Genomic DNA, 14,059 nt, shown 5'->3' with positions numbered 1-14,059 from the left:
GACGTGTCATCTAGTCCGGACGCTCAGCTGTCCAATGCATCAGCCATCCGGACGACGTGACATATCGTCCGGACGCACATTAGACTAAAGCATCATCCGTCCGGACGACGTGGATTCCAGTCTGGACCTTCCTCTGTGTCGAGAATCTTCGAACTGCTACAGCTTGCATTTGTCCGGACGATTCAGCTGCCCGTCTGGACGATCCTCAGTGTTCGATCAAGCCTCAGGATTTCTTTCCAAAACACAGATATGGGAAGATTGCTGCAACCGTCCGGACGACATGGATTCCCGTCCGGACGCACTCATCCATAAGGCAAGTATCGTAATTCAAATCCAAACATCCGGACGCTAGTCATCATGGTCCGGACGCGCAAGCATCAGATATGGAAATTGCATGCATTAGATCAGCCGTTCGGACGACCATCCTCCGGGCCAGATGTGGGAAGCCTCTATATGGAAATTACTTGCAGCGAACGTGCGACCGTCTGGACGACAGGGCAACACTGCCCGGACGCGGCTCTCAAACAAGAAAGATCTTCAGTGAAATTTTCAGAATTTCGGTCGTATAGTTGTCCATCCGGACAACGCCCAATTTTATCAAGCCAGACGCTCATTTGAACTGTTTGCCTATAAATAGAGGCCCTTAGGCTTGAGAACTGGGAGAATTCGGTATTGAATTCCACTAGTGCTTAGAGAGTTATTTTGTGAGGTTATTGAGATGAGTTGATCTCTCTGAAGCCGTTGCTGTGTGTGCTGTTCCTGGGCTTAAACTGAAGTCTATCTTAGGGGTTGGCCCTAAGGTAAAGGATTCCATTGAAGACCCCTTCATGTAGGAGACCTGGTTGGGAGGCGTTCGTGTTGGGTTACACGTTAGAGAGCAAGGTACGACCACTGCATTAGGGGTATGTGAGTGTTACTACTTTGTATCTAGTCTTGTTTTCTGAATAGTGGATATCATGAGTTTGGCTGCCCCGGAGTGGTTTTTCTCATCTTGAGTTTCCATTTCGTTAACAAAAATTATTGTGTTATTTATTTTCCACATTGTTATTTTGTTAACACTTTGTGCAGACACTTGTTTTATATTAGAAGTCAATTTCATTTTTCAATTGGTATCAGAGCTTGGTACACTCTGTTAAGATTCAATTCTCGAGTGTTATTTTTTTGACTTCTATCATGTCTCAAACTCTTAATACTGTTCCTGTTTTTGACGATACTAACTATGGCTATTGAAAGGCTCGTATACGGTTCTTTTTAAAATCTATTGACTGTTGGAGTATTGTTGAAACTGGTTGGACTAAACTAGCGGATACAGCACTCGAACTAGTCCTTCAGAAGAATGCACGACTTTCAAATGATAAAGCCCTCCATGCTCTATGTCAAGCACTTTCACCGTCTGAATTTGCAAAAATTTTAAACTGTGAATTTACTCAAGAAGCATGGCAAATCTTTGAAACAACATATGAAGGCACTAAACTTGTAAAATCTGCCAAACTTCAAATGTTGATTTCCAGATTTGAAGAAATTAAGATGTTGGAAGAAGAGACATTTGGAGAGTTTTACTCCAAGATGAGTGACCTGAGAAACTCCATGGTGAGTCTTAGGAAGCCTGTCTCGGATGTAAAACTCATTCGAAATTCTAAGATCTTTTCCTGACCGTTTTAGGATCAAGGTGACTACTATTGAAGAGAGCAAAGATCTTGAAGAAATGAAGATTGAAGAGTTGGTGGGATCTCTTCATACTTATGAGCTGTCCTTGCCCCCGGTCAAGAAGCTGAAGACCGTTGCCCTGAAGGCTTCCAAGAAAAGGGTAGAAGCCTCATCTGGAGATGACTTTGAGGAGGAAGAAAAAATGGTGGCTATGCTGGCCAAAAATTTCAGAAGACTAATGAGAGATGACCGATTCAAGAAGAAATTTTTTGAAAAGATGAAGAAAGCTGCCAGAGAAGCTGAACCTAAGGAAGAAGATAAGAAGGATCCCAGAGGTCCAAGATGTTTTGAATGCTCAAGATTTGGGCACATACGGGCTGATTGCGGGAACCTTAAGAAGGGCAAGGGAAAGGCTTACAATGTGACTCTCAGTGATGAGTCAGAAGAAGAAGCTCCAGAGTTTGAAAAATTTCTAGCCTTTTTGGCTCCACTTGTTGAAGAAGATGACTCTTATTACTCAGAGCATAGTTATAATGGGGATGAACTCAAGGAGGCATACACAACTCTCTATGTAAAGTACGAAAAGCTGAGGGAAGGACGTAAGCAGCACCTTCATGATCTTAACAGTTTATAGACTGAGAAGAGTTCATTGCTGCTAAGAATTCAAGAGCTCGAGGAAAAGCTACTAGAGACACAACTCCAATTAGAAAGAGTCACTGATGAAAAGCTGACTCACATGCTGTCCATTCAGAATAGCCCAACCGACAAGATTGGTCTCGGGTATGTAGCTCCTCCCACTGACAATCCCTCTACTTCCAAGACTGTATTTGTCAAACCTGCAGTCCCAGAGCCTCCCCCCATTGCTGAAGACAAAGGGAATGACAAGATCAATGATGATGTTCCAGGCACTCAGAAGCCTCATTCCATCAGAAGATCTTATATTTGCCACCACTGCGGTTTGAGTGGGCATGTTCGACCTCAGTGCTCCCTCCTTAAAGCACAACAGGCGAAGGACAAGAAAGAAGTGCCCAGACAAGCTAATCATGGCACTAGACCTCTGACTCAGCATCAGACTCCATGGTATCAAGCACCGTACCAAGCTCCATGGAGGCAAGCACCAAGGCATCAAGCTCCTCAATATCAAGCTCCTTGGTCTCATGCACCTTGGCACCAAGCATCTCAGCATCAGTGACCTCAGTAGCGAATTGTACCTGCCAATCACAGTGGCAAATCCAAGATCAAATCCAAGCACTTGAAAAGGTCGCAGAAGGTGGAAGACGATAAATACTACCAAGAGCCACCTATTTGGATGCAAAGTATAATGGAGTGGATGGGCCAACAGATGAAGTCCTGCTAGCAACCACCCATTGAAAGGCAGGCTTGGGTCAAGAAGAAGAATAACATTCACCCTATGAGGGGGAATGGGCGCACCTAGCAAGAGAAGGTGTTCATGCCTAGGATTTGGTTCCTAATCCTAAGGCATTAGGGTTGATTGCTTGACTTTGACTTGTTATATTTTGTATGCAATCTAGGAACCAGTGTTGTTTTTGCCCCCTATTTCTCGTGAGAGAACATTGCAGGTACTTGTTGGGGAAGACAGAAAAAGCAGGTCGAGCGACTGCTTTTCTGTATTGGCATCATCGAGCTTTCACAGGTTTGATCGTGCTTTGCATATGATGTCATTTCCATATTGCATTTTTTTAATTTTAAAAAAAAAAAATTTGGGAAGAATTTGCAGGATTTTTTTTGGCATATCAGATATTGCATGTGTTTTCACTTGATATCTCAATTCATTATGCATTAATCTACTTTGCTTAGATATGATTGAGAGTTTATGACTATATCTGCCAAGTGATTTTCCTGTATATGCAATAATTGGATAGCTTCTTTTCTCATGTGATGAAAATGTATACTATCCAAGACTCCCCTAAAGGTACATCTCTCCTTCTCTAACTTTTTGTTTCTAGAGATTCTGGATAAGAGAAGAGGTATTTGATAAGATGACCAAATTGACCAAATGCTAGTTGAACCTAGAACCTAAAAATTTTGTCATTCTTTCTAGGTTGCAGCATCAAAAGAATCAAGCAGTTACCATCATGAATTTTGTAGTCTATATATACATATTTTCTGCTTATGTGCTAAATTGCCTTGCCCTTCATGGTGAAAGTAAAATATTTACCTTGTCCTTCATGGTACAAGTAAAACTATTAGATGCTGCATCTTAGGGGGAGTGTATCAGATAAGGGTGGCTAGGCCCTAGTAAGTTATAAGGTTTGACTTTTGACTATTCTTTCACTGATTTTCTCTCTTGTCTAGAAAATCTGGTTGCATTTTGTCATTTCAGTGAAAGTCATACCTTGTGGGAAAAGTCTTCATACACACACGCACATTGCATGAGATGAGTTGTCTATTTAAATTTTCTGTCTACAGGAAAATCTTTGTGCTGATTGAAGTCTAAACTCTCTCTTATATCTCTGCTTAGTTTTGAGATGCTATTTGATTGTGTTATCAGTTGATTATACATGTGTGTTCTGCAGCTAACCTTAGGAAAATTAATTTCTGCAAATTTTTCCTCAGTTTTCTGCATTTTAAGTGTGAAGCGTCTGAACGGCCTCTCTCTGCGTCTGAACGGGTGTTGCTCAGACGGCCTGACGGAACTCCTGTCAGTCTGAACGCGCGCGGCTCCAATGGCCGGACGATAAGGTTACTTGTCCGGATGCGCGCGACCTATCCGCATGTTTTCGAGGTAGCGTGCGTCCGGATGGGATTAATTAGCCGTCCGGACGGGGACCCCATAGGCTCTATAAAAGCCCCTGGCCGCCGCATTTTCACCTTGCCCCACCAAAAATCTCTCTTTTGGCTTCTAGTGAGTGATTTCTCGCTAGTTTTTGGCATTTTCTCGCCCTTTCTTGTCTTTTTGTGCATTACTCTCTCCTCCCAGGTATTTTTCTAGCCTTAGTCTTTTTAGTTTTTTTGACTGTTAGATTTTGATTATTTAGGGAATGTTGTTGAGTTTTTCAAATGCATATTTGTCATATCTGCTGTTATTATGGACTGTTATTTTTGGAAAAAATCCTTTTTATTGTTGTCATAATGCCGGATTTTCTATGTGCACTAACAAGATTATTTCTTTTGGATTTTTTTTTTTTGGCAAATCTTGTTGGTTTCTTTTGCAGAACCATGTCAGCAGGCAGTCCACAGCGCAGAGTTCGCCAAAGGACAGAGGGAGATAGGGCAGCTCTCAGAGCCAAAATTATGGACCACACAGTCATTGCAGCGCGGAATGTGGTCCGCTCTGATATTATGGTGGCTCCTTTGGATAGTATCCATGACACTATCTAGACATATCATTAGGGATATCTTCACAGCTGCGCCTGTGTTGTATACACTAGGCTGGTTGTTGCTAGTCCCTTAGCAATGCAGAATTGAAAAAAAATGAAAACTAAAACAATAACTACTCTACCTCCTTTGTCCCAGGAAACACGATTGCATTTAGCGTATGCAATAAGCCTTTTAAACCCCTAGGACTCCCTAGTGGACGAGTGAAGTCTCGTGAGGGTTTGCCATGAATGATACCCACAAACATTATGCCAAAATTCATGTTTATTCCAAAGAGTTAAATGTCACCAAAATTATGATTCTCATTCATTAGCAAGCTTAGAAAGATAAACTCCATCTTCAATATAAAATAGAATTCCAAAGTCTAACCACTTACAAACGACAAGCTCAGGCATCATAAGTTCAATTCAGTGTAAGGTGAACTAACACATAATCATGAGGCTTCAAATTAATTCCAATGTGCAATGACTCAATATCTCAAAATTCACTGGGATCTCCATCAAATTGAATGACCAAGGCATCATAGCAAGAGCTTTATTTAATTATTATTTTTTTTTATTTTTATTTTTTTTCAGACTGTGCAATGCTTAGTTCTCTTAAGCTTTCTAATTGACCCATGTCACGAGTGTTAGGCTAATGCTCCCAAACCAGATGGTTTTAAGGCATTAAGTGTTGAAACACCCCTAAGAGCTTACTAACTCGAGTCAAAAAGGCTACAGAACTAAACTAGTCATGACTTTAACCAATCTGAATTTCTCACTTTTGACGTGAACATTCACTGCTTAATGAGGCAAGAAGTCCAGTTACTCAGTGAAAGCTTCAAAAATGGTTTTCTTTTCTTTCTTTTTTTTTTTCTTTTTTTTTTCTTTTTATTATTATAAATATGCCAAGGTATCCATTCAACAAGTCACCCAGCTTCATCCAAGACATTGAAAAATACACAATCAGGTTCATATATCATACCCCACAAAATTATATGATAATGTGCTTGTGATAGTTTAGATTGAAAAGTTAATCCTTAGATGCCAAAAGTAAGTAAGACTTTAGAATCAATTTCAAATGATCATGTGTTCAACATTCTAAGCTCACCAATGAAATTTAAATCACAATTTTTAGATCAACCAAAGTCTTAAAAATAACATGAACATGCAATTTCAATTTTTTTTTTTTTTTTTTTTTTTTTTTTTTTTTTTTTAACAAAAAGTGTGTGTGTGTCTCATACCCCCAAACTTAAATTACACATTGTCCTCAATGTGTAGATAGAATGGAAAGATCATACCCGGGAGATGAGAAAATTGGTTGGACTAGGTATGGCTCGTAGCACACCCCCAAACTTGAATGTAGACACACTTTTCCTGAAAAACAAAACTAGAAAAACAAAACCAAGGAAAGGAAAACTGAAAAAATAAAAATAAAAATAGAAACTAAAATTAACCACAATAAAACTAAAATTAACCAAAATAAAATGAACAATAATTAAAAACAAAACCAGAATTCTTTAAAGGATATGGATTTGTAGTGCATGCAGTGGCCTCAGTACCACTAATCTGGGCAGATGCGCTTGAGCTCCTAGACTGCTCGAGCGCTTTTGGTAGTAGCTTTTGAGTTTAAACTTGAAACACCAATCTTTTCTTCTCTTGGACCATAGAGAATGAATTCTACCTACAGAAAGGTAGTTCCTAATTTTTACAGATTTGGGTAAATCAATCTGAGAATTCTCAAACAGTTTCTCATCCGGAAGGGAATCATGAACTGAAATACTATGAGGAGAATACTTAGAGAGTTTTTCTATTTTGATGACCTCAGTTTGCTCGTCTAATGGTCCTAACAGACTACTCTCATGGTCTCTTGGTAATTCAGGAATAGGAGTTGATGTTGAAGAAGCCTCAAGGCTCACTTTCTTGCATTTTTCCTGATGTAGATCATGTGTGACCTCAATTTGCTCCTCCTTCCCCTCTTCCTCATGATTTTCGACCACTTCTTCACTCAATGTTGTGATAGCTTGCTCATTATAGGAAGAACTCCAATCCTCCATGTAATATCCACTAGGATTACCCAACAACTGACTTTGAAGCTCTTCTTCTCTTTCTCTTTTGAGGTGGTTGATGATTTGTTCACAGCCAGCTTCCATTGGGAATTCGCCCATTTTTCTCTCATTGAACTCTTTGGCCAACTGCCCCACTTGTGTTTCCAATCTTTGGACAGCTTGACTGATCTGAGCATTGGTATGTTGTTGCTCAGTTAAAAATTTGAGTAGAGCATCTTCAAGGTCATTCTTCTTTGGTTTTGGATTCGGTTCGACCGCTTGTGGTGGAGCTTGATAGTTATTTTCCTGTTGGAAATTTCTTTGCTGCCCTTTGGGATTTTGCACATTCTGAGTGTTACTCCATGAAAAATTGGGGTGGGTTTGCCACCCTGCATTGTAGGTGTTGGAGTATGGATTGTTCTTTGGAGGATAGTTATTCTGGCTCACATAGTTCGCTTGCTCCTGATCTATAAATGAAAGCATGGGGCAACTCTCAGTGGTGTGGTCAGAATGAGAACATATGGCACATACCTCAACTTGAGCAATCTGTTGAATTGGAGAGATGTTATGAGTAGTCATGACTTTCACTAGCATATCCAGTTTCCTCTCCAAGGTAGCCATCTGAGTTTGAACTCCATTATTGACATTCACTTCATAGACGCCTTTTCTTTTGAGTCCTTGCCTCCCACGGGATGAGAATTGTTGGGAGTTTTCGCTTAAAGTCTCAAAAAGTTCTATGGCTTCCTCGCTATTCTTCTCCATTAACATGCCTCCACAAGCTAAATCTACAAGACTTTTGTTAGAATAATTTAAACCTTCATAAAAAGCTTGTACCTGATCGTCTTGAGATAGATTATGATGTGGACATTTTAGAAGTAGCTCCTTGAAGTGTTCCCATGCCTCAAAGAATAGGTCTCCATCTTTTTGTTGGAAGGTTTGAATCTCCCTCCTCAATTGCCTAGTCCGTTGGGCTGGAAAGAATCTTTTCACGAACTTTGTGGTCAACTCCTCCCAATTGTGAATAGACCCTGCAGCCAAAGAATTCAACCATAACTTAGCATTATCTTTCAAGGAAAAAGGGAAGAGAATTAACCTGATTCTTTCCGCATTTAAGCCATGGATGTTTTGAGTTTTGCAAAGATCAAAGAAGTCCCGAATGTGTAGATATGGATCCTCTGTAGGTGTGCCTCTATAGTGTGGAACCATATTGAGCAACGGAGACAAATCAAAATTGCTTTGCACATTTGGTTGAAAAGCAATGCAAGATAGCTGATTTGGATTTTGTGGTATGAAGGAACTCTTCATCGGCTTCTGCTCAGGTGGATTCTCTACACGTACGTCTGCCATGTCTTCCTTAACTTTGAATTTTTTTTTTTTTTTACATGAACATAAGCATAACAAAAGGAACACAAAAATAAAAAATAAAAATAAAAATAAAAATAAAAATAAAAAAATTAAAGGAAAAAAACCTTTTTTTTTTTTTTTTTTAAGATTATCATAAACAGAAATAACTAAAGTAAAAGGAAAAACTTTAAAAACACAATTTAACACAATCCCCGGCAACGGCGCCAAAAACTTGTTGTGCAAATATCTACCTAAATAAATAGGCAAATACTTGTACGTTTTACTCGCAAGTGCACAAGATCAAAACAATAGTATAGCAGGCAAATACGAGATCATTCCCACGAGGATTGGTATAAATTGTCTTTAAAGAGAAATTCCTAAAAGCGATATGTTGAATAAGACAGGATAAAAGATTGAATTAAAAATACTATGAAGAAAAGGTAGGGCTTTGATATCCACCGCTAATCATACTCAAATAAGATTCGCAATATGCACAATACTACAATCATAACATGATGCTTAATGCTTACCAGCCACAAGGGAATGGTATCTTCTCCTAAAGCTATTGATTTCCCTAAACAACGAGTTAGGCATGGTATCTACTCTAACTCTTTTCTTCCTTGAAGGATTTAGCATGGTATCTACTAAGTTGTTCTTCAAGGAAGCATAAATCTATGGAAATCGGTAAACACACTCAGATTGGAATATGGTATCTATTCCAGTTTTCTTTATGTTGATTAATCCAAGAACCTGTGTCGGGGTTCTTTCGTTACTCTATTATGCCCAGGACTCGGTTATCCAAATTGACATAAATAACAAATCCATACCACATGCATATGATGGCCAAACATAAACATGCGAGGAATTCAAGAAATTAGAATGAATCAAGTTAAGCATCAATATATAAATTGTAGCAAAGCAAATTGAAAAAACTTAAAAGAGACATGATTAGGGCTTCAATCGAGCCCTAACTAAAGTATTAGTTACAACTAATATAAACTAAAATTATATACATACAGAAAATAAATAAAAGAAGAAAATAAAAACTAGAAAGAACCTCGTTGATGTAGTCTTTGATTCTTCCTCAAAGCTTGTGTGTCTTTCTTCAAAGGCTAGAGGCCTATTTATAGGGATTAGAGAAGCTTTAGAAGCTCTAGAATTCCTATTACAATTCTAAGTAGGTTTTCTAGTCCAAAAAGAATAATTACAAGTCTTTTCCTTTTCTGAAATTTCTATCCAAGTAGGAAAAGGATTCCAAAATTCGTACAAATTTGCGGTCTTTTATTGCGGGGCAATTTTGGCATGGAAAACGTCCGAATTAGGAAAAATCTATTTCTGACATATTTGTTGAATTTATTATTAGCTTTCCAACTCCATCAATTTTGTTGCAATCTGATACTTGAGCCGAAAGTTATGATTAAATTACTGTGATGTGCTCATTCTGGATTCCTTCCAAAGATAACGAATTTTGGCCAACTTCTCTTTCCTTAAATTCAAAATTGATTTGGAGTTTGAATCTATCCAAAAGTGAGTTTGCTGACTTCATTATAATCTTGGAATTTGATCGGTTTTTCTTCTAAAACCTGTAAAATATAAGAAAATACAAAAACAACACAAAACATTAAATTATAACAAAACTAAGAGCTTAACATATGTAAATTAAGGGGCTTGAATGTGTAACATTCAGCACTTATCACTGGTGAGACTTTTCTATACCAACCTAGAGGTGGTGCAGGACGATGACCGCGGGCTGGTACTTCAGTACATTGTTGACGGGCATATTATCATTGTTGATCCCAAGATCATTAGTCAATTCATAGGAGTCCCTGTTCCCCAGTTGTCTTGAGCTGGTACTGCGTCCTTCTATGGAAGATCTCCAAGAGTTCTTCCACGCAGTTCCACAGGGAGAGGAGCGCCACCACCATCAGGATCAGTGCCTTATCCGCCCCTCATCGCATGTTGGCCAAGATTGTTCAGCACAACCTATGGCTAGTTGTCAGGCGCAGTGACCTGATTTTGAAGAGGGCTCAGTTTGTCTACGCCATTCATCTTCGCTTGCCCTTCTGCCTGTGCAAGCATATTTTGGGCGTTATTCTTGAGGCCCGTGATGAGAGCAATACCGGTCTTGCCTTTGGTTGCCTGCTCACTCAGATTATTCTACAGTCAGGCATAAGTATTGCTGGCGAGCCAAAGATGAAGATCCATGATCCATTAAGCAAGCAGACGCTGATGAAGTCAAATGCTCAGCTGCGGAGAGATGATCTGGATGACGATGTGCCCCCGCCTCCTCCTATTCCTCTAGGCATACCGAGTGTGGCTTCCTCTTCCGAGACTGCACCGCCACCACAGCCGGATGTCAGCTATTCTCAGATTATAGAGGCTTTGGCAGCTATCCAGGGGGGCATGAGTTCCATGCAGCTGTCTATGTCATCTATGTAGCAGCCTATCTCTACCATGCAGCAGGAGGTTCACTCCATCAACCTTCGGGTAGAGCAAAACCAGCTTGACTTCCGGGAGTGTCTCAAGTTCCACCACCCGTCCGGTAGTGATGACGAGGACGATGCCCCGATGGCCAAGGATCCTTGAGTTTTTGTTTTGTAGTTGTCTTATTTTCTTTTGAGACATTTGTGTTATATTTTGCTACTTTTGTTAAACTCTTGGACTTTTTTTTACTTTGTTTACTCTGGTCCTTCTGAGACCTTTAGGGGGAGTAAATTTTGTTGTGGTTGATTTTTATTACTCTGTTTTACCCTTTGTCCCTTTGTGACAAAAAAGGGGAGTAATTTTTATTTTTGAACCAGGATTGTATTTTTAACTGGTCAAGTGACTTTTGTCACAGAATGGACAAAGGGGGAGTTTATTAGTTTGTAATTGGCCACATTCTGTTGGACAAAATCACTTCTTTGTAAAGATGCTTTTTGTTAGTATTTTGGCCTTATTTTGTGTTTGGACAAAATCACTTATAAGTAATGATGCGGTTAATAGGGATTCCACTTTTAGAGTGATGTCAGAAGATTCTGCCGGCAAGTCAGAAGAATTTCAAGTTCCCTGTCAGCAGTCCGGATGATGTGTCATCCCGTCCGGACGCCCATCTGTCTACTGTTCCATCCATCCGAATGACGTATCATTCTTTTCGGACATTAGACAGACAAGCATCATTTGTCCGGACACCTACATCGTATCGAGAAACTTTTATGCCGGCTTGCTCCGTCTGGACGTTTCAGCAGCACGTATGGACGCCTATTAGTTCTCGAACGGTTCACTGATTCTTTCCAAGTTCAAGAAAGGGAAGATCAATCAACCGTCCGGACGATGTGGTATCCCGTCCGGACGAGTATCTCTGTAAGGCAAGAATCGCAGTTCAAAATGAACCATCTGGACATTTGACACCTGTGGTTCGGACGCTGGTGCATCGTATATGGTAACTGCCGATTCGACTTCAACCATCTGAACGTCTCCCCCTCATGGTCCGGACTCAAGCGCATCAGATATGGAAATTGCGTGTTGAAGTTTAGCCGTCCGGACTTTCCTGCCCCTTGGTCCGGACGCGCGAAGCCTGTTATGGAAATTACTTGTAGCGGACGTGCGTCCGTCCGGACGATCAAGCCATCCTGTCCGGACGATGTTCTTATACAGGAAAGATTTCTCTGTGAAAATTTTGGAAAATCCTGTCGCACAGTTGTCCGTCCCAGGCAAATTTTGCCTGACGTCCATTCTGACCGCTAGCTTATAAATAGGGGTCCTTGGGCACTTAGAGCTGCAAGAATTCGGTGTGAATTCCATTAGAGCTCAGAGACGTGATATCTCCTCTGAAGCCGTTTTTCAAGTGTGCTGTGCTGCAAACCGAAGTCTATCTTAGAGGTCGGCTCTAAGGTAAGGAGTTCCATTGAAGACCCCTTCAGGTAGGTGAACCTGGTTGGGAAGCATTCGTGTTGGGTTACACATCAGAGATCAAGGTTCGACCACTGCATCGATACATGTGAGTGTTACTATCTTGTATCTAGCTTTGTTTTCTAAATAGTGGAATTCCTGGGTTTGGCTGCCTCAGAGTGGTTTTTCTCTTAACTGAGTTTCCACTTCGTCAACAAAAATCTCTGTGTCATTTACTTTCCGTTGTGCTTTAATTTTTGTTGACACTTGTTGCACACACTTTACTTTTAGAAGTCATTTCAATTTTTCAATTGGTATAAGAGCTTGGTACACTCTGAGAAGATTAAATTCTTGAGTGTTATATTTTCCTTGACTTCTACCATGTCTAAATTGAGTATGGACAATGTTGCTTCTATTTCTCATGATATGTATGTGCATAGAACCATGTTTACAAAGCCTGTCATATCTCATAATCATACTCATTCTGTCAGTAAGGATAAAGGGGCAAATCAATCTATACCTGCGTGTCATCATTGCGGTATTAGTGGTCATAGTCGCCCAAATTATTTCGAAATTAGGTCTCAGCAACCTTGGAACAAAAGTCTCATCCCTAGAAAAGAAGAACCAGGTCTTGAAGAACCAGGTCATTAGTGAGAAGTTAGCATACTTCACCCCTAATGAGCAAAAGTCTGTCCTGGTTTGAAAACATAGGAAAACTTCCAAACAAGTTTGGGTCAAAAAGGAAGATAATCTGTGCTTAGTTTCTCATGCTGCACTAAAAATTCTTGATACTTGTTTGTGGTATTTGGATAGTGGCTGTTCTAAACACATGACAGGTGATAAGACTCTGCTCAAAGAAGTTCAGATGGGCAAAGGCGGGCAAATCACCTATGGAGATGGGAGCCAATCCAGAGTCATCGGTAAAGGGATCATCGACATCCCATGCCTCGGAACATCTCAAGAAGCCTTGTATGTTGAAGGGCTCAAGGCGAATCTCCTCAGCATCAGCCAGTTCTGTGATAATGACTTGGTGGTGCAATTCTCCAAGAAGGAATGTAATATATTTGACAGCAATGGCAGATGGCTCATGAGAGGAGAAATAACTGCTGACAATTGCTACGGCCTTGCTGGTTTAACTGCAGACCCTTAGATCTTTTGCAACAAAGCAACCATAGATGACAGTGAGCTATGGCACCAGAGGTTAGGGCATCTCAATTTCTCCGATATGTTGAAAATTACAGGCAAAGAAGTGGTTAAAGGCCTGCCCAAAATGGAGAAGACTGAAATAGGAGTCTGTAGGGCTTGTCAGCTAGGGAAACAGACTCGAGCTGCCCATAAGAAGACCTCAGGTATTCGTACTTCCAAAAATCTAGAATTATTGTACATGGATCTCATGGGTCCCACTAGGACTGCTAGTCTAGGTGGGAAAAGATATATTCTGGTTGTTGTAGATGATTTCTCTCGATTTACTTGGGCCATTCCTATTCGAGAAAAATCTGATGCTTTTGATGTAGCTCAGCAGTTGTTCAAGAAAATTTAGGTTGAGCAAAATTGCCAGATTATGAGAATCCGCAGTGATCATGGAAGAGAGTTTGAAAATTCCAAGTTTGAAGAATTCTGTCTCTCTTATGGAATCAAGCAGGAATTTTCCTCACCTATTACTTCTCAGCAGAATGGAGTTGTTGAAAGGAAGAACAGGGGAATTCAGGAGATGGCTCGTGTGATGATCCACTCAAAGAATCTTGCTCAACACTTCTAGGGAGAAGCTGTAAACACTGCCTGTCATATCATCAACAGGGTCTACCTTAGGCCTGAAACAAACAAGACTCCCTA

At 40.3% G+C, this 14,059-nt stretch overlaps 1 non-coding gene across 1 annotated transcript; it reads left to right on the top strand.

Annotated features, from left to right (window-relative positions):
• Nucleotides 1-7,862: 7,862 nt before the first annotated feature.
• On the top strand, nt 7,863-7,969 carry LOC133853078 (small nucleolar RNA R71). Its single transcript, XR_009896202.1, has one exon. It is a non-coding gene; the product is annotated as a small nucleolar RNA R71 (small nucleolar RNA).
• The last annotated feature ends 6,090 nt before the right edge of the window (nt 7,970-14,059 follow it).

Source organism: Alnus glutinosa, chromosome 12 (assembly GCF_958979055.1).
Source record: "Alnus glutinosa chromosome 12, dhAlnGlut1.1, whole genome shotgun sequence".
Taxonomy (NCBI): domain Eukaryota; kingdom Viridiplantae; phylum Streptophyta; class Magnoliopsida; order Fagales; family Betulaceae; genus Alnus; species Alnus glutinosa.
This window is presented reverse-complemented; position numbering and strand designations above follow the sequence as displayed.